A 26522-nucleotide genomic window follows, 5' to 3' on the forward strand; every position below is an offset into this window, starting at 1 on the left:
CCATCATGATGAGTTTGAGAGCAGAGGGAGAGAAGAATCTAGAAATTTTACGGATGGTGCGCAGAGTGAAAAAGCAGGAAGATACCACCATACTGATCTGGGAGTGCAGGGTGAGATTTTGATTTAACGTGATCCCAAGTGTTTTAACTGAGTGGGAAGGTGAGGGGGGGGGCAAGTGAAGGGGGCCAGAACGTGGGGGTCCAGGGACTAGATGTACCACCCGTGAGAACCAACTCAGTTTTATCTGGGTTAAGTTTAAGGTGGTTGAAGTTCATCCAGTCCCTGATGAAAGTCATAGTTGATTGGAAATTATGGATAGATTCAGGAGAATGAGAAAGATTAAAGATCAACTGGAGGTCATCTGTGTAATTAAAGACAGTGACCTCCAGTTGTTGTAAAGCAAAGATGAGGGGAAAAATATACAGGTTGAATAGAAGGGGGAGAGGGAAGAACCTTGAGGGACACCGCATTGCACCTTACGTGGAGAAGCAGAAAACCCATCAAGATGAACAGCCTGGGTACGGTCCCTCAGCAAGGAGGTGAGCCAAGCCAAAGGAGGCCCGCCGATGCCCGCTGCCCTGACACGGGTGAGAAGAATGGAATGATCAACCGTGTCAAAGGCAGCGGACAGATCTAGGAGGACCAAGGCCTGAGGGCGGCCTATATCCATCCCCATATAGAAATGTATACAATTTTATATCTGTCCACTATCCACTTTTTCGATGTATGTTAATGAAATTAAAGTATGTATTATCAACTGCTTACTATTCTGATTCAAGCATGTGAATCTATGAAAGATCTAATACTTGAGTAGGAAAAAAGTTACTTACTTGTAAGTGTAGTTCTCTAATATTGAAATTTTTTATAGATTCACATGCGACCCACCCTCCTCCCCTTAAAGGCTTACCATTCCTGCCTGGCAGGTTATTATAAACACATTGCTTGAAAATATGAAGTATGGTAGCTCCTAAGGGGAGTGGTCAACAGGTTGCTGCAGCATGATTGGCAGAAGTTGGTAGAAGTTTATTTTTAAAGCATGTGAGTTGGTTATGAAATATGTTGTTTTACAGCCTTTTTGACCTATCTATGACATATTTATGCTTTCTAATTTTACTATGTGACTCCCACTTCGAAGACGGGGAACGATTCAAGCATGTGAATCTACAAAAGATGCCAATACTGGATAACTACAGTTACAGGTAAGTAACCTTTTTCTTTCTGAAGTTGCAGGATCTATATTTTGTGGCATGTGTTTTGATAACACTTGAGAAAGATGTAGCAGAGGTTTGGGGTCTGTTTACATTTGGAAGGTGTGTCCTTACAGCTTCTCATTTGTGAGTATCTCTTTTGTGTGGGTGTCAGGATCCTGCTGCTGGGACCCATTCTCCACACAATTGTTTTTGAAGAACAGCCTGTAGAACTGGCAGCCATGGACAGGACCTCTGATACAGTTTTGAAAAACCACAGCAGCACTGGGTATACCAAAGTTCAGTTTCTTGTACTGTCGAAGCAAATGATGATACTGTGAGTTAATGTCAATTTTTGTGAACCAGCATGCTATGTTCGATACAATGATAGATCATCATTTGTATGTGATAAGTGGTGTTCAAGGTTAATTGAGGTGTTACGGCGACATGTCTACGGAGATGTAGTTTTCATCTGATTGCTTGGGCTTACTGGCCACGGTGTTACGTCTGACTTTGTGAGTTGAGTCAGTTTTGCTTCTCCTTTAGACCACATGTGGAGTGCAACCTGTTCATGAGAGGGTGCAGCAAGTTGCACTTTGTGATCTGTGTGCAGTCATGCTATTTGGTCTTTTCATTACAGCAACCTCTGCCCTCAAAAAGTGTTGTAAAGTCATCCAAAACATTATTCAGTCATGGGTGCTTGCAATCAAATTGAATTATATGAGACAGAGACTTTTTGCCCTAAGAGAGCTGATCAAGGTTCCAGATTCAGATTTGCTGACAGAAACTTCGATACAGATGATCTGGTGTTTGTGGGCAACAAATACCCTCCAGAGTGGTAAGGGTGTAGTTTTCCAGATGCAACATGTTGTTGGAGGAAGAGGAGGCCGTGATTTGAGTAAGCTCTGCCGTGATTTCAGCATCACGTTGTTGGAAGCCTCAATGTTAATAAGGAAGGTCACAGATTTCTACCAGACATTTTCTTTGGTTCCTCCAAAGGGCTTCACACATGCCGATTGCATACACCGCCTGTAGGTGCTTGCTCGCCCCTTTGTTCTCGTTTAAGTCTTCCAGCTCTGGCTTTGAGGTCATGGGAGTGATGACTGTGATGGTCAAATTCAGAGAAGTAGTCTGCAATTTTGATGACCATACAGTGCCAATTGTGAAGGCCATAGAGATTAATCTTTCAAAATAATGAGCACTTCTTTCAGTGCACTGGGCAACCTTCAGGGTAAGGCTAGCTACCATCACAGTACCGATAGTAGTCTTATTGGAGAGAACGCCAATTGGGTGGTCAATTTAGTTATTTGACTAACAGGTTCATTCTTTATCTTGGGCCTTTGTGTGTGACTTCGATGTCAATGCCCTAATATTCTAACGTTTGAGTAAGTGGCCAATGTGACTGCCCTGGTTCTCTAGTGATGAGGCGCCTTAGCTAGGCCAGCACACACCCTTGATGATTTGGACCTGAAACTCATCAACCTCATCCTCTAAAAACATGTCCATGCCATGTCTTGAGGCATGCATTAAAGTTGTTTGTATATCCTGAACCTTGCCTGGCCTTTCGTAGAACAAAGCGTTCATAGTTTGAATTTGGCCATTGGATGGTGCTTAGAGAGGTGATTGTGTTGTCATACAAGTAGGGTAGGCAAGCTTGTGTTAATGTTTGTGATTGCCTGAAAGTGGCTTTCCCTGACAAATGAAGGCACATTTACTTCTTTACCCCACAGCGTTTCTCATTAATTAATCTCTTTTGACTGTCTGGCTCTTTTCCCTTCTTGTTCTTCCTTCATTGGTTCCGCTCCCTGCTTTGCTTTGGACTTGGCACTCGTAACATTTGGACAGGAACTCGTGTGCGCCCCCCCCATTTTGGGACCATCTCCTGTTGTCGCTCTTGTCCTTGGAACACCATCTTGTGAAACAGCAGACATTCTACTGCCCTCACTTGGTGCTGTGAATGCGTCCCCACTTAATGGAACTCTGCTCTCATGGTTTTTGGGTCCTGACCTGGGTGCATCTTGCCATTTTGAGATGGTTGTCATCAATGGCCGCGACCCGCGTCCGCCGTCTTGTTGATTCTTGTGCTTTCCTTTGGTCCACTGGATTCCATCCTGCCGACCTGCAGTCATTTCTCTTTTGCTGGACTGCCTTATCTCTTTCTACCCCTTAGGTCCCCTTCTCTCCTCTCACCAATCTGAGCCTCCGACTCTTCTCCCCCACCTACCGCTCTCTACCCCTTTTTCTTTTTTTCTTTTTATTTCTCTTTTCACTCTGTAAATATGTGATATATACTTGTCCAAGCCTAATCGCTGGTAAAATGTAATCCTGAGCAAATCTATTTGTATATATATGTATATAGAGATAACTCTAATCACTAGTATATGTAGTAGACCCATGTACTCACTACCATTCCTATGTGATTCTTAGAGTTTGTCCATTTGTATCTCTTCCTTGAGTAACTTTATAACTTGTACATTTGCAGTTTTTCTGTTTGTATCTCTTCCTTGTATGACTTTGCAACTCGTACATTTGCAATTTTTTCTGTTTATATCTTTTATGTAACTCATGTAATCCTAAATCCTTATGTATCGCAACTGGTTCTTATGTAAAGCGCTTAGACACCTTCGGGAAATGTTCGCGCTATATAAAATTGCATTAAATAAAATAAATAAAATAAAATAAATAAAATTTATGGCTGAAAAATGTATATCTGGTCTTACTTAACACAGGTGCCATTTCAGAGCTTCCAAAAATGGTGTGCCAACCATTTCAAATGTGCCCACAAAAAGAATATCGTTCTCAGTTCTAAGATATGCTTGGCGGCAGAATGTGGTGGTCTAAGAGGCTCAGTAGAAGTTGAGGGTCTTCATTACCATCTCCAGGACGGGATGACCCATAGCAACACTGGTGCCACAAAGTGTCTTGCAAGCTCCACAATACTCCCAAGTTCATGTCCCGTCTCTGATTTATGTGCTGCACAATGTTGACTCTCCATTGCTTCTTCTGTGATTAACATCTGTGGCTCCATCGAGTTCCACAGATGAGCAGCTGAAGGTGTTACCCTCTAGGTCAGAGAGATCCCTGGGGTTGAGTTGCACCAGTGGTTGGCTAGAACAACAGAGGGAACAGATCGAGGGGGAAGAGATTTGCCTGGAGAGAGAGACTACATGATGATGTGCAAGCTGCAGGCAAGTCATTTCCTTGTTGCTAGCGTGGATTTGTTTTAGTGCAGGCATGTGTCACAGCGCAAGAGGAGCACATGAAGATACATGGTACCACCTTAATCTTTATACACCAAGGGCCTGGCTCTTATGGCAGATTAGACTATTGGAATGTTGAGAGCTCCATTGAAGACAATGGAGTACTTCTAGGCTTATAATGGCTGGTATAAGCCTGGTGCTACAAAATTCCATTGTTTGTCTTCATGTTTCTCCCTTTTAAATGTAGAAGATTTCTACCCTTAGTGGATGGAATGTTCTAATACCCTTATAGCCTTTCTGCCTCAGGATATACTGGTTGTTAAAGGCTCTTTTCCTCGTTATAGGTTCAGGGCCTTTAACAACCAGTATAGCACTCAACAGTGGGCTATAAGGCTATAGTTTTTTTTATTAAACCAATGTGAACCACTGTTATATGTTACAGGTGTATCCGATAAGGACAATATGGGGTGTTCCACCTTGCAATACCACAGTCTACAGGCAGAAAAACCATATTGTTGGCACCTATATCCATTATAAAAAGTAGTTGAGTTCTAAAAGTTGCAATTGCACTCTTTCTGGTAGGACGACATCATCTGCGGTGTCCCCCAGGGCTCACCCCTCAGCCCGACGCTGTTCAACGTCTACATGGCCCCCCTCGCACAAGTGGCCCGCCAACACGACCTCAATATCATCTCCTACGCTGATGATACCCAGCTCATCCTCTCTCTCACCAAGGACCCGCACACCCCCAGAACCAACCTCCATGAGGGAATGAAGGCCGTTGCCGACTGGATGAGGAACAGCCGTCTGAAGCTGAACTCGGACAAGACGGAGGTACTCATCCTCGGACCCACCCCCTCAGCCTGGGACAACTCCTGGGGGCCGACCACACTGGGAACAGCACCGACACCCACCGACCATGCACGCAACCTAGGATTCATCCTCGACTCCTCCCTCTCCATGTCTAAACAGGTCAACGCCGTCTCCGCCTTCTGCTACAACACCCTCCGCATGCCCCGCAGGATCTACAAGTGGATCCCGACTGAAACAAGAAGAACGGTGACACAGGCCCTCAACAGCAGCAGACTGGACTACGGCAAAGCACTCTACGCAGGAATCCCAGGCAAACACCTACGACGACTAAAACGCATCCAAAACGCCTCCGCCCGACTGATCGTCAACGTCCCCCGCCGCAGCCACATCACCCCCCACCTGAGAGACCTACACTGGCTCCCCGTCGACAAGAGGATCACCTTCAAGCTCCTCACCCACGCACACAAAGCACTCCACAACGCCGGACCAGCCTACCTGAACAGCAGACTCAGCTTCTACACCCCCACCCGCCAGCTCCGCTCCGCCAGCCTCGCCCTCGCCCCTGTTTCCCGCATCCAACGAACAACCTTCGTTGCAGATCCTTCTCCTACCTCGCTGCCAAGACCTGGAACACCCTCCCTACCCACCTACGGCAGACCCAAGACCTACTCGACTTCAGAAGACTCCTCAAGACCTGGCTCTTCGAGCAGTAGCGACACCCCCTCCCCTCAGCGCCTTGAGACCCTCACGGGTAAGTAGCGCGCTTTACAAGTACTCTGATTGATTGATTGATTGATTGATTGACTACTTGTGGAAGACAGAGAGGAAAAGGATTTGGAAGGTCAATGGAGGAAAATACCAATGTTTTAGAATTTCAGATGTCAGGGCCGGCACTAGGCATGGGCAATGTGGGTAACTGCCCAGCGAACTGCAACCAGTGACAACCAAGGGGCCTCACACCAGTGCACCGGCTTTTAAAAGACTTCAGCTTTTTTTTGCAATTTGAGTTTATTTTAATGAATTTTATAAATCGTTCTAAACCATTTTCACTTGGAATTTGTGGTGAGGTATGTAAACATTTTAATACAACTTTTTATCACATAGACATTTTCTTCAACAATACAACAGAATTGAAAACATTTGAAAAAAGTGTTTACATTCTAGAAGCATTGGAGAGCTGCTCTGTGATTGTTATTAAGGGATTTTCAAATACACGCTGTTTAACTTGACGATCAACGTAAAAAATTGTGTTTTTTAAATTCTTCTTTTGCAATTTTTAATTCTTTACAGTGAACAGTAACACAGTATTGGGCCGAAAGAACCATCCTGGCCCATCTAAGCAACACAAACAATTAATGTACAGTGCTATATGTTGATATAGGGCCAGATGTAGGTGGCTAAATACTGGTCGGTAACGCCAAAATTCGGTACATTTCAGCGTTACCAACCGGTATTTAGCCATGTGCGATGTAGGTAAGGAATCAGTAAATAAGGAATCGGTAAATACCGATTTCTTAATACCGATTCCTTATTGCTCTTGCATTTAGGGATCGGTAATACTGATTCCTTAAATGCAATATAGGTAGCACTAAAAGCAGTGCACCTCAGCCTTAAGGAATCGCTATTTACCACCAACTCCAACTTGGTGGTAAATAGCGATTTCCTTACAAAAAGCACTTTTTTGCTTTTTTTTAGGTGCTATGTGGCACATATCCATGCCCTTAGGGCATGTATGTGTGCCACATGTGCACACATGCACATTTCAGGGGTGCAACTGGGTGTCCTTTGGACAGCCTGGCACCCTTGAAATACCTTCCGCTATTAACGATTCGGTAATACTGAATCGCTAATAGTGAATGTCTTCCCAGTCATTCCTATGGGCCTCCTGGCCCAAAGGGATGAATGGCTAGTTATTCCTTAATAACGAATTGGTATTACCGATTCGTTATTAAGGAATGTTAAGGAATCGCTAATATTTTAGCGATTCCTACCTACATTGCATTTACCGATTCCTTAATAGCGATTCGGTAATAATCGATTTAAGGAATCGGTAAATGGAAGTTACCTACATCTTCCCCATAACCTTTAGGCACTACTTTTTCTTTCTCAGAAACGCCAGTGCTTTAGACACTTCTGGGGTCGCCCCGTGTTTCCGCCCTTCCTTTCTCTCTGTGTCACACCCAGCAAGGACCCTCCATATATTATCCCCTATGTGGTAGGTTAGCATTTGTCGACTCCCCCCAGTGCTTGGCATCAATCTGCCCCACCATGCCTAACATCAACCGTGAGCTTAGGCGACCCCGTCAGGCTCCCGCCTCCCCCAATATCTCCTGTAGCATCCCAGCCTAGTGAAGGCAGTCCTCCTCAGCTTTTTCATCTGTTATGATTTCCCACATGCATCTCTCTTCCACTAACACCCATTCAGCCATGTTCCATCCCCAAGTCTGTATGGTCGAACCCTTCTGTGGCACCGATCTGATGGTCACCAACCTTTTCCCTAGTACCAGCCCTAGGCGTACAAATTTGTTTCACACATTGCCATTGGTCAGGTGTGGATCTAACCCCAGATGACAGTGCTATATGGAGACCTTCACTCTAATGCCAGATGCCTCCTTCAGACGCTGCACCACGGCCTTCCATTACGACGCCAAGTTTGCGTGTTCCCATATTATATGTAGGAGTCAGGCCCTGCAGGGCCACACTCATCTGTCATGATCAGACTCAACAGCGGCAGGTAGGTATAACAATGCAGGACAAATAAATGGGTAAACTGAATTGGGATTGCTATTTTATTTATTTAATGCGATTTTAAATAGCGCGAACATTACCCGAAGGTGTCAGAGCACTTTACAAAAGAACCAGTTGCGATACATAAGGACTTTGGATTACATGAGTTACATAAGAGATACAAACAGAAAAAAATTGCAAATGTACAAGGTTTAAAGTCACTCAAAGAAGAGATATAAACAGGAAAAAAATTCACATGTACAAGTTGTAAAGTCACCCAAGGAAAGATACAAACAGATAAACTCTAAAATCACATAGAAATGGTAGTAAGTACTAAGGTCTACTACTTATACTAGTGGTTAGAGTTCTATATATACAAATAGTAAATTCACACAGGTTTACATTTTAACAGCGATTAGGCTTGGACAATTATATAATACATATATACATATATATTTATTTGAGGCAGTCCAGCAAAAAGAGAAAAACTATTGAGGGTCATCAGGAGGAGTGGGGAGGGAAGAAGGAACGGAACAAGGGTCAAACAAAATGGCGGGTCCAGGTCGTGGGTATAGATGGAGACCATCTCCAAAAATGTCGGGATGCACAAAACTCACCAAAGTCAAGAATCCAGAAGAGGAACCCAGAGAGCAGGATTCCATTGAGTAGAGTCAGGGGGGATGCAGCCACAAAACCAAAGCGAACGGATGGTTGTAAGATGTGTGCACAGGCTCTGGACCACGGGGGTATCGGTGTCCACGATCTGCAAGAAGAAGGTCCGGGGAAGTGAGCATGGGAGTTAGTGAGTAGTCTTGGCGAAAAGGGAGCCAGCCACGAGGTTGGGGGGGTGGGGGCAGGTGCGCCTCCCAATCGTGGGACCAGACCGTATCTGACATTTAATCCGACATATAGCTCTCCCACATGGCTCTCGCAACACTGCAGGCCTGCTCCTGTCCGCCTTAAGAGTCCTGCACAGTTGGGAGACCAACCTGCGAGGTGGCCCCATATCCAGGAGAACTTGAGTGTGGCTGTCTCCTGCAGATCCTCTGGGAAGTCTGTCCACAATTCCAGCAAAGTCACAGTCAGCTTGGCAAACTGGAGAAACTCTCCTGGCCTCACCCAAATCTCGACTGCGCCTCATGGAATGTGATGGATCTGCCACAAATCTCCCACCGCTTCACACCTGCGTGCCGTCCAACAGGCTGTAGACATGTGGACACTTTCTTAGAAAAGCTTGCAGGCACCAACGCGGGAGTTAGTACAAAAAAAGAGGTTTGCATAACACAGTGTCATCTCCCATGCCGGAACTACTCAGTGGACAATATAAGGGCACTGCATAGACTGTCGACCAACCCCATAAGTTGTATTGGTAAATCCTCTGCACCTTGGACCCCCCTCAGCAGTCGCTTCTCCCAGTTGTCCTCTGGGGCACACCACCTGGCCGCATGTTGGAGTTGCGCCGCCAGAAAATACAGCTCCAGATCAGAGAGCTGAAGTCTCACCTCTACCTCAACCAACTTAAGAATCCTCAAGCCAACTCAGCTTCTCTCCCCTGCCCACACGAGCGAAAATCAATAAACTGTCCAATTTTTTTAACGTAGCTTTCTGGGTATGGGACACTGTGTGTTTTGCCACACATAGAAGCATCTCAGTAATACTACAATTTTTGCTAATGCAGCTCTTCCTATCACCAAAAGTGGGAGTTTGCTTCAAAAGGCTATGGAGGTTTGCAGGCCTGATAAGGCCCTACCCCTATTATAGTCAAACTGCTGCTCTGCCCTGCATCCCCAGGTAGCAAAATCTCTTGAACTCCCATCTCAACCCAATGGTAGGGAGCTGTTCTTCTGGTCTACTCCCCAGCCCAGACAGATGGAACACCAGTGACGGCCCCAGATTGACCTGAAACCCCAGCACAGCCTTGAATTTCCGCAGCTCCTCCAGCAAGCAGGCACTGATGCCTCTGGCTGTCGTAAGTACAACAACGCATCATCCACATACAGCGAGACAGCATGCACCTTGTGTCCCACCCACATACCGCACAGCCCCAGCACCTTTCACAGGTGGATAGACAGCAGCTCCATCACCAGGGCAAATAGGAGCCAGTAGAGGGGCAGCCCTGCCTGCTACCATGCTCGATTTTCCATCCTTCTGAGATGTATCCCCCAGATCAAACATGGGCTGTGGGTTTTGACTACAGCAGGATGACCGACCCATTAAACTTGGGACCAAACCTCATTGCCAAGAGCACCACCCACACATATTCCCAGCTGACAGCATCAAATGCCTTTTCAATATTCAAGGTGAATAGTACTGCCTCCAAATCAGAATCTTGCATCGTGTGCATGATTGTAAGTCTTCGGATGTTCATAGAGGTGCGCCTAGTGCGTATGAAGCCACACTGGTCGTCAGGGACCAGTTATTCTACAACCCACTGCAACCTATTGGCAAGAACTAAGGACAGCACTTTACTGCCTATGTTCATCATCGACAGAGGGTGATAAGAACCAACCAGGTTTGGGTTCCTGTCAAGCTTTGGGAGCATCACAGCCAATGCCTCCCACATTGACTCCGGCAGGGTGAGTCAGTTATTTGCCTCCTGTAAGACCTCCATCAGCCGGTCCACAAGGAAATCTCCGTATGCCTTAAAAAACTCTGGCGGGAGACCATCCAACACCTGAGACTTATTCCTGGGCATGTCCTTAATGGTCAACTTTGGCTCCTCACTGGTCAGTACTGCCTCCAAGGCCTCCACCTGTTCTCCCTCCAACCAGGAAAGAGTCAGCATCTTCAAGAAAGCCAGACATCCCTACCCCTAAAGTCTCTGAGGCTGCTTGTAAAGTTCTGTTAGCCCTTCTCACAGTGCAGCATTAATCACAGCCTGTGACTTCACTGTGTTGCCTCTTTGGTGCTTCAATACCAAGATCAGGGGGGCAATGGTCTCCCGTATCAGCAACCTGCCCTGCCTATCCCTCTCTCTATTTAGATGCTGCTTATATTTCTTTAGGGTGAGTTTGTCAAACCTGTACCAGATTTCCCCTATGGACAGATGCACTGCTAGTGTGCCTACCCCTGCCTGGGATGTGGTCTGACCCACCCTGTGTAGACATGTCTTCCTGGCTGTGCAAATCACTTTGCAGCTGATGCTTTATACCATAAATTTTAACGAGGCACGCCACTGATGAGCACTTTCAATGCATCCCATTCTGTTGCTCTCAACTCAGTAGACCCCCAAGCGTCCTCTATGTAGCCCTCTATTGTGTATTTCAGGCCTGCCCTAAACATCTGGGAATGGGAATAGGGGAACTACGCCGGGCCCAGGTCTACACAAGTAGCATAGGCATGTGATCAGAGAAAAATCTAACCAGATGAGACACCCACAATGCGCCCGCAGCTAGCAAGTTCGGGAGCAGGATCCTGTCCAGCCTACTGTACATACGATGGAATGTAATGAAAATTCCTGCGGAAAGGTATGTTTTGCCCTACAGATGTCCACACAAGACACTCGGGCCATCACCTCGACCAGTTTTGCAGTCATCCCCAACTTAGAAGAATGCCCTGGAGGTGATCTTTCTAAGTTCCCATCCACCACACACTTGAAGTCTCCAGCCCATATCAATGGCATCCCCAGGTACGGCATTATATCCAGTATGGACATGTAAAACCGCCTCTCGTCTTGGTTAGGGGTGTAAACATTCACCAGGCATAGCTCACGCCCGTACTGTAACCCACGGTTCAGAAGATACCTGCCCTTGTGAAACAACCTTTAATACAAAGTCTTTACCATGCAATACAGTAACCAGGCAGCCTTTACGACACATGTGCATTTGCCATGCATGCCATTACCTTGCATATACCTTTACCACAAATGCATTTATCATCCACGCCTTTACCACACATGCCTTTACCGTGCATTATTGGGTAAGTATATGTAAGTATGAACAGGGGTCCGTAAATGGGATTTTTTAAAATAAATATATTGTATAAATAGATTTTTTATATATATATATATAAGAATAATTTTGTAAATAATTATAACAAAATAAGGTGTTAGGGGTGGGATGTATAGGATATAGCGGTAATGGGTGGAGAAGTTTATTAATAATCAGGTATCAACGGTAATACATCTTATTATAGAGTTTTTAATTTTAAATAGAAAATATTTAAAAAATCTTATTAATTGCAAAGTAGAGTTTTGGGGCGTGATACAAGGGAAATAGCAGCAATGGGTGGGGAAGTGTATTACTACTTAGGTATTATCTTTAATACCTGAGTATTCATTTTAAAGTACGTAAATATAAGGTTTGTTCTATTAATTTAATTTTAGAGAACATTTTTTTTAAACTGTAGAGTAACGTTTTAGGGCTGGAATGCAAGGGATATAGGGAAATTGGGTGGGGAAGTACATTAATATTCAGGTGATAACTTTAATACCTGTGCATTATTCTTAAAACATCTAATTATAGGTTTTTAACTGCTAGAATAATTAGTAAAAAATATTTTAGAAACTAGAAAACAAAACTTTAGGGGCGGGATTTAAGTGATATAGGGTTATTGGGGGGGAAGTGTATCAATACTCAGGTATTAACTTTACTACCTGAGTTTTTATTTTAAACCAAAAATATTATACAATTTGCATCTTACATGTTTAAACTAAAAAGTGGGAGGTACATGTAGAATATGTCAAAAAAATTTTTTAATTCAAACACCATCAACATACATTTTTTAAAATATAAAACATTTTAAAGCATTTTATTGTAAAATATAAAAAAAGACCAAAATCATTAATTAAAATATTTATTAAAAATCTGAGAAAGAGTTCATAAATAGTAATAAACATAACTTATTTTATAAAAATATAACATATTTTAAGTAGTCCATAACATGTTTTTCTATAATTTATAAACCTTTTCCCACGATTTCCAATTGAGAAATTATCCTATTTTTCTTTTTACTTTCAGGCATATCGTAAATGGTTTTGAATCTGTTTCTACAGTTTTTGGAGTGTTGCGGTCAAGATCGGATGCATTGAAGAGCTGCGGCCAGGAAAGAAATATTGACTTTACTTTCATACAGATATTGGTGGCTAAGTTTATTGTAAAGAGAGCTGGGGACAGGTAGATAGACAGTGTAAAGTAAATAATGCATTTTATTGTTGTAATAACCACTTTTACATCCCCATGCAGGTTGTTTGATATGTGCACATCGGGACGGGTGATTTTTAAATACATTTTTAAAAAATCTTTTTGCATTGTGTTTTTTCTTTATCATTTTGCCACTTCAGAAGAAAAAGACTAGGGTCTTGATGGAAAAACTCAGAATTCCTGGATGGATAGCTGCTGTATTTTTTTGAGGGGGGGGGATTGTTTTAGAAATTGGATGTTTTTTTTTACAGTTTGTTTTACAACAGTATTTTTTCTGGAATTTGTTCTTGGGATTATTTTTTGCTTTTTTGTGCAATGCCCAAAAATGGAACGCAGGAGTAGGTTTAAAAAAAAAATCCAGTGTAGTCTTTTATGTAGATTTGATTAAACTGTTTGTATTATTGGAGTGCTCAAGACTCTTAGTGACCGGTTTTATGAAATATCTCCAAGAATCGAAGAAAGAAGACAACTTCAGGTAGGAACGCAAACTATTCTTTAATTTTGTTAAAAACAATTTAATAAAATGCCACTTTAAATTGAAAATGTTGTTAAAACAGGTGAGTAATACTAGATAGTATTAGTTAAGGTTAGTAGTGTAAGATGTATGCAATATTGTCTAGGTAGTTTGAAGCTCCCATCAATGACAATTGATGGATTTTTCCCAAATCTCTTAATATTTTTGTGATATATACGAGGATTCAGATTACCTGACAATGATTGCACCATTCTAATTTCCTGGAAACTTTGGCCCTCATTAGGATGGCGGGCGAACTTTGTCCGCCCCCCATCCTTGTGCAAAACGGGACCGCCTGCGATCTGAGCGGCAGTTCCGCCATGGCCATCATGGCCATGGCCATGGCAGTTCCGCCATGGCCAGCGGGTGCCGGTGTGAACACCGGCGGGCGGTGTTCACACCGGCACCCGCTGCATTGTTATGAATGCATGGTATGCATTTGCATACACAAAGCGGAAGGCACCGCATGGTGCCTGCTGCATTGTGTATGCAAATGCAGGGGGGGTACCTCAGGTACCCCCCATGTGCACCCCCTACCTCACCTTCACCATGGGGGCCCGCAGGGGGCCCCCAAAGTAAAGACCACCTGGCTTTCCGTGGCAGAGCATTTCCCAAAGCCCATCCTAATAAGGCACCGCCACCATATAAACCCTTTTCTGCCGCGGCCGCAAGGTGACCGGGCCGGAAAAGCAGCGGACGGTGTTTCCGTCTGCCGCGGTCCCATCGCCATAGTAATATGGCGAGGGGGAATGGGTGGCGGGCGGACAAGGATGGCGGGCGGATCGCCACCGCCCGCATGGCGGAGGCGACCCATCCAACATCCTAATGGGCCCCTTAGTTCTGCTTTCAAAATTTTCAGGAAATGATAGAAGTTAGGGTGAGATTATCCTATAGAAATGTTGAACAAATTATGCCATCCTTCTGTGGCATTGTTTATTTTTGCACCTCCCTCTAAGCAGGTCTAGTAATAGTTCCACTATTCAGTGGGAAACCTTGGCTTCCTTCTGCGGACCACCTGCTCAGATGGCGAATCCAAGTGTATTCGAAATAATTCAGGAGTGGAGCCAATTTTTCTTCATTTTGAGTAAAGTAGTCTGATTGTATATTCGATGTGTAGCCGTCATGCTCACTCTAAAGAGGTACAAAACGTAAAGCAGTTTGTTTTTTAAATCGTTTTTCATTTTCATATTGAAGTTTACGATTTGACATGTAATCCTCAGTTACGTTTTTAAAATTTCCCGCTAATATGCCTGGGAAAAGTCTAAAAAACAACCTGGAATTTTTGTGTCCGGGTAAACTTTAGTAATTGTGTCAGTCATCTGTAATTCAAAGTCTATTATTATTTTCCTCGGACTTTTATTCAATGTTTTGGATTTGACCACTGACAGAAGATTAGTGTAAGTTGAGAATTGCTTGTCAGGGAGGAAGCTGTACACGAATAGGATGGTAGTGTTGTTAATGTTGGCATGAATAGTGTTCATTTGGGTGAATGGATAGGGAGTTAACTTAAAAGTTCTATACATTATTCAAATTACAGTATGCTCCAAGGTTACTAAGCTATGGATTGTACTAAAGATAAGTAATCATTTGAGAGTGTTTTTGTAGGAAAGGTTCGTTAGTAAAAGAAACTGTAATTTCAGGGAAGATGTTAATGTGAGATGTAGGATAGTGGTGTTATTCTTTGATTACTGACTGCTCCCCTGTTTTTGTCTCTGAATCATTCCTAAATTAAGTATTATGGGCATACTACTAGAATCGTGCATGAGGATGTATTGGGCTACCTTCCTCAAAACTGAGTCACAGGGTTCATTGGAGGTGCTGGATAGTATTTGTCAGGGGTGGCTGCCACCGTTTGAGAGGAGGAGAGTCACCCCACAAACAAAAACCTCAGGCTAGAGCTGAAAAATAAAATGGTATTAAAGTTTATTTATTACCATTTTATTTTTCAGCAACTGACCTGTCCCGAACTGAGTGTCAGGACGGGGAGGGAGCTATTGCAGCTGTGTCGCAGCAGGGAGCTTTGTGCTCCCGAGTTTAAAATGTGCATGTCTCTTTGACCGGCTGTCTTGTGACGGCCAGCCAGGCATGCAGATTTAAAGCCTCTCTAACCCAGCTATCTTAAGACAGCTGGATTAAAGAAAGCAAAGGCCTACAGTGCTCTTGTGAGCGCTGATAGAGGCCGATCCCACCAATCCCAGCGATGTTCTCATTCTGCATGAGAGCAGCACCAGAATTGGATACAGAGTGAGCAGCCTGCCTGTCTTGAGGAGAGAAGGATCGAGGAGGACATCACGCTCGTAGAAAAGGTAAGTGCCTTTTATTTTTGTATGTGCTCCCACCCTACCACCCTCAGGACACACCAGCCGGCACTGGTATTTGCATTTGTTGGATGTTCTCGCGGCTGGTGCCATGGGCGTCCTTTAGAGGGAGACAGGAGTGCTGCTGGGCTGTGTCCTCCTCTTGCGGTGGTGTTACCAGAGTTATCCGATGGGAGCCCTGTGGCTGTGTCTGGTTCCCTACTGCACCTGCTCTGGAGGCCCAAACACAAGGCAGATGACCACATGCAACATGTTGGGGTGCCCTCGCCCGCTTCTCCTTACACTGTGGACTGGACCCCTTGCCCTGCTTGTCTGTGAGGCTGCACTCCCCCTCCCTACTACGTACAAGAACTCACTTTCATTAGTCTGTGAATGTGTTGGGGCTTTCTAGGATTGTGCCTTTATACTCCTGTTGCTACTCTTTGACCCCTTATCTCTGGTACGGTTGACACACTGTGCATGTTTGACTGGGCCCTTGCCGAAATGTTAATGGTGTACTGGACTGGGTGAAACGCACCACAGTGTTCTCCTACACCCATCGTTAGCTCCCCAAGGTGTTGCTGTTTCAAGAAACACATCTTTTAGGAAAGAGCTGCCTTTCTGGCTACCCTTCTGCACCGCTCACGTCACACGTGACCCTCAGGGATGGTCCTTTGCCCTAGAGAGTACACTAGAGGGATGGCTGATTATTCTAATAAGTGTGTATGTACCGCCCACTGCTTTACCTGTCTGCCTCCGAGACCTCTTGAGATTTCTATCACACCTTCCTCAGGGGATTACAGTATTAGGGGGTGATTTCAATGCGGTATTGGGCCCTGACCTGAACAGTACCTGCACCCCTTCCAACTCTAGACATGCTGGGGCATGCCGACTTACAGACTGGATCAATATGCTGGGCCTCTGTGATACTTGGAGAGCCTGGCACCCTAGACTTCACCAGTTCACGCGGATGTATGACGTTACAACGCATACCATTACAACTACCTACCATTACAACGCGACCATTACAACGGATACCATTACAACGCATAGCGCTTAGAGGTGCTGGATAGTGGTAAGTATAATTTACTATTCCAACTCCAGTCCCCGTGGACACTAGGGAAGGTGTTGGATAGTAAATTAAACTTATTCCCTATCCTAGAGCGCCCCCCAGCGCAATGCGTTGTAATGGTATGCGTTGTAAAAGTTGCGTTGTAATGGTAGGTAGTTGTAAAAGTTGCGTTGTAACAGGTGTATACCGTTCACGCACACTTCTGCAGCTCACCATACTCACTCCCGGATGACCTGAACAGTACCAGCACCCCTTCCAACTCTAGACATGCTGGGGCATGCCAACTTACAGACTGGATCAGTACGCTGGGCCTCCGCAATGCTTGGAGAGCCTGGCACCCTAGACTTCACCAGTTCACACACACATCTGCAGCTCACCAAACTCACTCCTGGATACTCTGACTAGTGGAATCTCAGACAACTCACACTTACTTCTTCATCTTGGCCAGCCACTACCTGGGCTGCACCCCATGTGGCGCCTTAATGCTTGATATCAATCACTAGGTACTGAACTCTGTGAGTATATTCAAACCAATGAAGGGTAGGTTGCACAAGTCGGCACTCTGTGAGCGGCTAGTAAGGCAACAGTATGGAAGTTTGCCAGAAGATGTGTCAGAGCTCGAGATCATGAGCACTCCTGTCTCGTTGCCCAACTGGAGACTCGAGCCCTTCAAATAGAGCAGCAATTGCCGCTCACTCCCAAAGAGGATTTCTCCGGTTAATTGTGTCTCATCCATGAAGACATCCATCTGCACTGGTTTGAGGCAGCCAAAACTCTTTGTCAGGCCACATTGGGCAAGATTTATGGTTGGGGTGATAAGAATGGGAAGCTACTCTATTGGCTGGCCTCTCTCCAAAAAGGAAATAGGATTATCCCTGAGGTCATAGATGACGCTCGTTGTTCACAACAATCTCTTCCTAAGATAGCCCAGGCTTTCGCTCAATACTATAGAAAGTTATACTTGAGGACAGTAGATAGGGACCCAGCGGTATCCTGTTCCTTTCTTGATTCGGTCCCCATCCCTAGCCTATCTCCCACTGAATCGCGTTTACTTGGTGAACCCAACACTTTGGACGAGATCGGTGATGCGTTGTCCGGTCTGGCGTCTGGGAAAACCCGTGGCCACAATGGATTTTCCACAGAATACTACGCCACATTTTGAGAAACCCATCTCCACTATCTTTTATCCTTGTATACAGATGTCTGCCACGTGGGATCCGGTGTACAGTCATAATATCGAAAAAAAACATATCGACTGGCCAAAATATCGAGTCAAAAATATGGAATGGACACAATATCGAATGGACAGAATATAGACTACAAAAATATCGAATAGAATAGCAAAATATTGAATAGAATAACATTAATATTGAATCCAAAATATAGAATGGACAAAATATCGAATGGACAGAATATAGACAACAAAAATATCGAATTTGAGGTAAGTAAGTTAATATGAATTTTTGAAAGTTTTTTTTATGTTACTATATGTGTGAAAAGTGTATATTTAATTTATATTTCATTTTAATTATTAATTTAATTGTATTCAATTTTTGTGTAATATAATTCTGTAGCGGGTTGTGGGAAGTAATTTAAATATAATTAATTAAATATGTTAATTTATTTATTGGTATTTATGTTGAATTAATTGGTAATTAATTATTAATTGGTAATTAATTAAAATATAATTGGTAATGAATTTTAATTTATTGATTAATTGATAATTATGTTAATTAAATTGATGTAATTTCTGCAGCGGGTTGTGGGTTTATAGGGGAATAGGGTGGGAAGTAATTTAAATATAATTAATTAAATATGTTTATTTATTGGTATTTATGTTGAATTAATTGGTAAATTAATAATAATTGGTTATTAATTAAAATATAATTGCTAATTAATTGTAATTAATTGATTAATTGATAATTATGTTAATTAAATTAATGTATTTTCTGCAGCGGGTTGTGGGTTTATAGGGGAATAGGGTGGGAAGTAATTTAAATATAATTAATTAAATATGTTAATTTATTTATTGGTATTTATTTGGAATTAATTGTTAATTAATTATTAATTGGTAATTAATTAAAATATAATTGGTCAATATTTTTAATTAATTGATTAAATGATAATTATGTTAATTGTATTAATTTCTTTTCAGTAGTGGGTTGTGCGTATAGTGGGAATAGTGTGGGAAGTAATTGAATTATAAATAATTACATTTTTAAATTTATTTATTGCTTATTTTTGATGTAATAATACATTTTTTATTAATTGTTAAATAATTTAGTGTTAATTGGTAAACAATTTGTATTAGTAGGTAAATTTTTTTAATAGTTAAATTTCATTTGTATTTTTAATTGATTAATTATTATATTATATAAACATTTTAATGATTTTATATTATTTGTAATTGCTATTAATATTTAATTTAATTTAATTCATATATGAAGTATTTACTTTCCCTACTGTTGTACTCACTGGAGTGGGAATAGTAATTTTTACCCCTACGCTATCCAACGCTTTCCCTCCTGCTGCACTCTCTGGAGTGGGAATAGTAATTTGTACCTCTACGCTATCCAACGCTTTCCCTACTGTTGCACTCTCTGGAGTGGGAATAGTAATTTTTACCCTCCTGCTACCCAACGCTTTCCCTACTGCTGCACTCTCTGGAGAGGGAATAGTAATTTTGACCCCTACACTAGCCAACGCTGTCCCTACTGTTGCACTCTCTGGAGTGGGAATAGTAATTTTTACTCTCCCGCTATCCCATGCTTTCCCTACTGTTGCACTCATTGGAGTGGGAATAGTAATTTTTACCCTCCCCCTATCCATCACTTTCCCTACTGTTGCACTCACTGGAGTGGGAATAGTAATTTTTACCCCTAAGCTATCCAACGCTTTCCCTACTGTTGCACTCTCTGGAGTGGGAATAGTAATTTTTACCCCTATGCTATCCAATGCTTTCCCTACTGTTGCACTCTCTGGAGTGGGAATAGTAATTTTTACTCTCCCGCTATCCAATGCTTTCCCTACTGTTGCACTCATTGGAGTGGGAATAGTAATTTTTACCCTTACGCTATCTAACACTTTTCCTACTGTTGCACTCACTGGAGTGGGAATAGTAATTTATACCCCTACGCTATCCAACGCTTTCCCTACTGTTGCACTCTCTGGAGTGGGAATTGTAATTTTTACCCCTACGCTAGCCAACGCTTTCCCTACTGTTGCACTCTCTGGAGTTGGAATAGTAATTTTTACTCTCCCGCTATCCAATGCTTTCCCTACTGTTGCACTCACTGGAGTGGCAATAGTAAATTTTATGCCTACGCTATCCAACGCTTTCCCTACTGTTGCACTCTCTGGAGTGGGAATAGTAATTTTTACCCCTACGCTATCCAATGCTTTCCCTACTGTTGCACTCACTGGATTGGGAATAGTAATTTTTTTAATCTCCCGCTATCCAACGCTTTCCCTACTGTTGCACTCACTGGAGTGGGAATAGTACTTTTTACCCCTACGCTATCCAATGCTTTCCCTACTGTTGCACTCTCTGGAGTGGGAATAGTAATTTTTAACTCTACGCTATCCAATGCTTTCCAAACTGTTGCACTCTCTGGAGTGGGAATAGTAATTTTTACCCCTACCCTATCCAATGTTTTCTCTACTGTTGCACTCACTGGAGTGGTAATAGTAAATTTAACCCTCTCGCTATCCTACGTTGAAAATATTGTATATGTTTTGTTAATAATATATATACATATATATATATATGTACTCAAATTATTTAAAAAAAAATTAAGTTACATTAATTATTTATTAATTGTAAGTTTATTTAAGTATTTTAAGTATGTTTAAATTAATTATATTTATTATTATATTACTTTTAAATTACTTTTGAGACATTTAAAAAATTCGATATTTTGACTATCTATTTTTTTTACAACGATATTTTGGAGTCGATATTTTTGTACTTACCTGTTTGAAGATAGGAATTCGATATTCTGGCATTCTATATTTTCCCACGATATTTTGGCAGGTCGATATTTTGCTCCTCGATATTCTGTCAGTGATCCGTGGGATCCTTTGCTCTAGAGCTAGGCTTGGCCAATATAGTTGTGATACCTAAGTTGCAGCCTCCCTCTAAATCCTACACCAACTGTGGTCCAATTCACTCCTCAACTGCGAAGTTAAATGTTTTGCCGCAGTATTGACTAAGTTTGCCAGGCCGTGACTAAATTGATGCAGCCGGACCAATGCGCCTTCATGCCATCCCGGAGCACGAGACGTTGTATCCGTTAGCTTCATGTGGTCCTGGCCCACCATCACCAAATGCCTCAGGATTTAGCCTTGCTCCTATTTGACTTTGAGAAGGCTTCCAATACGGTGGATTAGAATTATCTTCCGTTAGTCCGTGTCCTGTACTCTAACCCCACTGCTCGAATGCGAGTCAATGGGGTTCTTTCCGCCATCTTCTCTATAGAACGAGAGACTAGGCAGGGCTGCCCTATCCCCCTCTTCTTTGCCTTGCCAATAGAAAATTTGTCCCAACTTATCCATACAGTTCCCCAGTACTTTTGATGGACTTGGGGTATGAGTCATGAGAACTGCATCATGTTATACACAGATGACGTTCTCTTATACCTCGCCAACCCGGCTGTAAGTGGCCCTAGATGTCTTCAATTGCTTAAACACTTTGAAGCGGCCTCAGGCTTGTGGATGAACCCCTCTAAATTTGTGCTGGTCCCTTTGGTGTCGGCCAGAGGCTGCTTTGACTGGCAGATGACTATCCCTCTCTGCCGGATTAGTTTTGAATATCTGGGTGTATGGGTTGCTTTCCATCTGAAACTTACCTGGGCCCTTAATCTTCAGCCTTTGGTTCAGAAAGCTAAGTCGTACCTCGCTATATTGCAAAGACTTCCTCTTAACATCATGGGACGTGTTGCATTGTATAAAATGATGACCCTTCTTCGCTTTTTTTATATTTTTCAGACCATACCACTTCAGTTGTGTCTGCCATGGTTTCGCTAATTAGATTGACCTGCAAGAATATTCCTGTGGTGGGGCGCTAGGCCATATCTGGCCTTCACACACTGCAATGAGGTCCCTTTGATAGTGGCCTGGGGAAGTCTAGCTTTACATTTACTATTTGTCCTCCCACCTTCTTGTTATCCATGAAGGATTCAATGGGGGATAGTCGGATCCTGCCTACCACCTAGAGCTCTCATTGTTGGGCTTCCCTCACTTGCAGGCCATGCTCTATGGCCCCCCTGTTTCTAACTCCATACCTTTGGTAACAAGATTGGTGTTCCTTGCATGGAGAGCTGCACTCTGGCATATACAATAGGAAGCTAGACTTACACACCAAACCCCTCCTTGGCATGGCACCTGGCTGAGGGAAGTGGTGGTGCTCCATGGCTTTCGATCTTGGGACCTTATTGGTATTACACAATTGGGAGGTGTGTGGTTGGGTTCACATATACGCTTCTTCCAGGACCTTCAACAGACATATACTCTTGCACATACTCAATTCTACAAATACCTCCAACTCAGACTCACTCTCCATGCTCACATCTAGTCGACTGATGCCCTCTGGGAATTTATTCCTCTGGAAGCTAAGCTACTCATGGGTAATTTGGGCAATTGGGGAATCTCTCAGATTTATTGTACCCTTGTAATGAACTCCCCTGGTTCGCTAGACCAACTTAGAACCCATGCGGAGAGGTGGGCGGGACCCATAGAGGATTAGGATTGGCGGGACGCCTTCATGGCCCCTTGTGAGCTCACTATCTCATCGCGGCGATGACTGGTGCAGACACACTATCTGTATTTTGCTTATCTCTCCCCAGCCCGCCTGTGTTCAATGTGGTACTGGCACAACAGGCTTTTATCATATGGTCCGGTCCTGTCAAATGACGCATCATTACTGGGCCAAGGTAACCCACGATTTCTCAGATACCCTTGGGTGGGAAGTCCCCTCCCCCTTACTCCTTGTTGATTCTCTTTGGTGTGTTTGAAGGCTCCGGGGATACGTGGGCTGAAAGATAATTCCTGGGCATGGCCCTTTTAGTTGCAAAACTTGATATTGCTACAAGTTGGCTGTTTCCTTCCTCCCCCAACTCTCGCGGGTGGAGACGGGGTCTGGATTGGTATGCACAACAGGAGCATGTGGTATTTGAAGCACGGGGTTGTCCCCAGAAACATGGGTGGGTGTGGGGGAAATGGTTGGGTTTATTTGTTTGAGACTGTTATTGACATGTATTCCTGGTCACTGCTCATGCTCTACATGATGTACTGCTTTAGGGTTACTGTCTTGTCTGGCCATGATACTTTAACCTATACAGTGCTGTATGTGTGTTCTTCTCTGCCATTTTCAATGGCCAAAATTTTATAAAAACTGTTTAAAAAAATTGTAATCCCCCCCCCCCCCCAGTCACTCTCCACCACCTTCCTTGAGGTAATTACTTGGGGGAGTTAGAATAGTAATTTTGCCCCACCAGTCCCTTTTCAGCAACTACCCTGAGGTAAATACTAAACGTAGTTAGAATAGTAATTTTGCCCCCACCAATCACTGTCCAGCACCTTCCCTGAGGTAAGTACTCGGCGTACTTAGAATACACATTTTGCCCCCAGTCACTGTCCAGCACCTTCCCGTAGGTAATTAATCGGCGGAGTACGAATAGTAATTTTGCCCACTAGTCCCTGTCCAGTACCTTCCCTGAGGTAAATACTCGCCGTTGTCAGAAAAGTAATTTTCCCCACCCAATCACTGTCCAGCACCTTCCCTGAGGTAAGTACTTGGCACAGTTAGAATAGTAATTTTTGGCCCTCAGTCACTGTCCAGCACCTTTCCTGAGTTAAGTAGTCGACGGAGTTAGAATTGTGATTTTGAACCCCAGTTGCTGTCCAGCAAATTCTCTGAGTAGGTGATACATTCTAATTAAATTATAATTTTGCAATATTTTTTCTTGAGAAAAAAAAGGTTGAATGTTAACATTTTTGGACAGTAGTAAATGTACCTACTGACACTATGGTTTGAATATAACCATGACAATGTCTGAAAAATGTAAAATATTTTGTATAAATATTGTTTCTGGTTATATTGTTAGCATTTTGATAGGGCGGTTGAAGTTAAGGTTATACTTACTAGTGTAGATAGATGGCAGTATTTGAAAACGGGTGTGCTGTACTCTTCTGGTCTCAGTGGTGCATGTGGTCACGTCAGAAAGCAGTGTTTCACTGAATAGAAAATGGTAGCTGGCTGGTTTTATACGTTTTAAGGGGGTATTTGATAATTCACAATAAAATATGGGCTGGAAAGGATTTTTTGGTGGTTTAATTGGGACTAAATGTATATTTATTTGGTTTGTGAAAAAGAACAAATGTTTGATACAGTATGCGACAGCCATCTTGGACAAGGGTCATTACTTATATTGAAATGAGAGAAAGAGGGATGAGCATGTTAAAACAGTTAAAACTATGCTGAGATTTGTTTTTTAATTTTTATTTATTTCTCTGAAATGTGAAAAAATCTGTAAAGGTTTGCCATATTTTGTTTTGTGTCAGTTATAATGATGTTTTAGAAATGTGGGTAGTGTTGCATTGTTTTGGCTTGGGTTGTATGGTGGTGTCCTGTTGGAAATATTTGCCTAAACTGTGATGGATTGATTTGTTTTGCAGTATTTTGCGTTGTGTTGTGTTATGTGGAGATGCACCATGCAAAATCATTTTATTGATAGAAATGTTTTGATAATATAAAATGTAACATCATAATTATATTGTTTAAAATACATATTTGTTTTGTATTTTACTATCTGTATCTTTTACCATTTATTTAATCTATATTGATCACCATTTTCATATTGAAAAAAATTGTGTTGTAAATGTTTGGGTGGTAATAGTATGTGTGGTAATAACACTTATAATGTACCCGTATGTATGTTTGTGGTAAAGACACGCATGGCAAAGACGTGTGTGGTAATGGTATCTGCATGGTAAAGACTGTGTGGTAAAGGCATGTGTTGCTCCGCCTTACATCCTCTACCCTACACATTAGCATGTGCCCCTCGAAATTGGAGCGGAATCCCGGTTCCATCCATATCGTAACCCCCTTACAAAGTATCGGTAGGTAGAGAAATAAAACTTGCCCTTCCATTTTTTCTTAAATTATTCCGCCTGTGTCCATTATCTGAGTCTCCTAGAGGGAGGCAATATCCATCTGGTAACATCATCCAATATGTGTATACCCTATATCCCTCAGTGTAGGCATGTAGGCCCCTGACATTCCACGAGACTGCGTTAACCTCTCCTGCCATAGCCATACATGATAACCTGCTATCAACCCCCAGGGAGAGCGAATATGTCTGCCAACTATGAATACTTAGTCATATACAGGAACGCACACTGGCCATTATACCTTGTTATGCCTCCTGTATTTACCCATTGGTGATATTTTAACTAACCTAGGATACCACCAAATTAAAGGATGCTTTAGTGGTTTATCCTAAGGTTTTTTACCTTAGGAACTGGGCCCAATCATTATCCACAAAAAATAGAAATATCTAAGAACTCCCTCGGGTAAGCCTCAATCTGAGGTTGGGTCCACCCTGGTAGTACCATCTAACCAGGGTGTGATGAGGTGGCAAATGATGAAGCATGTCACATTATGTGAGTGAGCCCTCCTTGTCCAATTCTTGGGATTGCCCAGAGATTAGGTTAAGCACCGGTAGCACCACACAGGGACTTCTTCGGGTCTCTGACAACGACCTCCTTATTAGCCAATTAGGCAGCTAGCAGATCATTGAGGCCACTACTCCAATCTTTGTGTTTAGTTAGGGCCACAGCCCCACCTGGGCCCTCAGATTTCCACTGGGAGCTGGCCATCTTACACTTGTCATTACATGTACTATACCTTCAACTGAGGTTCTCTCCCCTCAATACGGGCTTATTTTTGCTTGTACACTCTATGTCACACAGCAAGAACACAGGATGCTGGAGAATAGTACAGGGTTACTGTGGAACCTGGGGCTAATGTGTGCTACAGCCATCTTGCTTGGCCATGGCTCCATGGCTCCAAAGGATTTCTGTTTAACAAGGCCCTGGGGGCAACCGTGGTGCAGCGCTATGAAGCCCAAGTGAAAGGGCTCCCTTAAAAGGGCCCTACAGCCTTGCCCTCCACGGCTGCTGGCCAGAAGTCCAGTTCCATTGAAAGTATTTTATTCGCCCTCCTACAAATATTTTTCAGCTGACCAAGTTTATATATTTTTTCTTTTCGATTAGCTTTCTTAGCTAGCCCCTCTCCCTCAACCTAATCGCTCCATATGCATGATAACAGCAATAAGATGGTTACTTGAAGTGCCCATAGGTGTGAAGTGAGCCCTACACATACATGATTGAATAGAAGTGTATCCTGATGGTATCACACCAAAGGAATATATTACCTCGCATCACAATGGGCATTGATCAGCTTGATTGAAGGGAAATGGAGAATAGTATAGAATTGAGCAGGAGGTGGATGTAAAGGGGATAAAACAAATGAAAATCTAAGGTAAGAGATAAGGAGGGATAATAAGTGAAG

This window comes from Lissotriton vulgaris, chromosome 12, assembly GCF_964263255.1.
Source record: "Lissotriton vulgaris chromosome 12, aLisVul1.2, whole genome shotgun sequence".
Lineage (NCBI taxonomy): Eukaryota > Metazoa > Chordata > Amphibia > Caudata > Salamandridae > Lissotriton > Lissotriton vulgaris.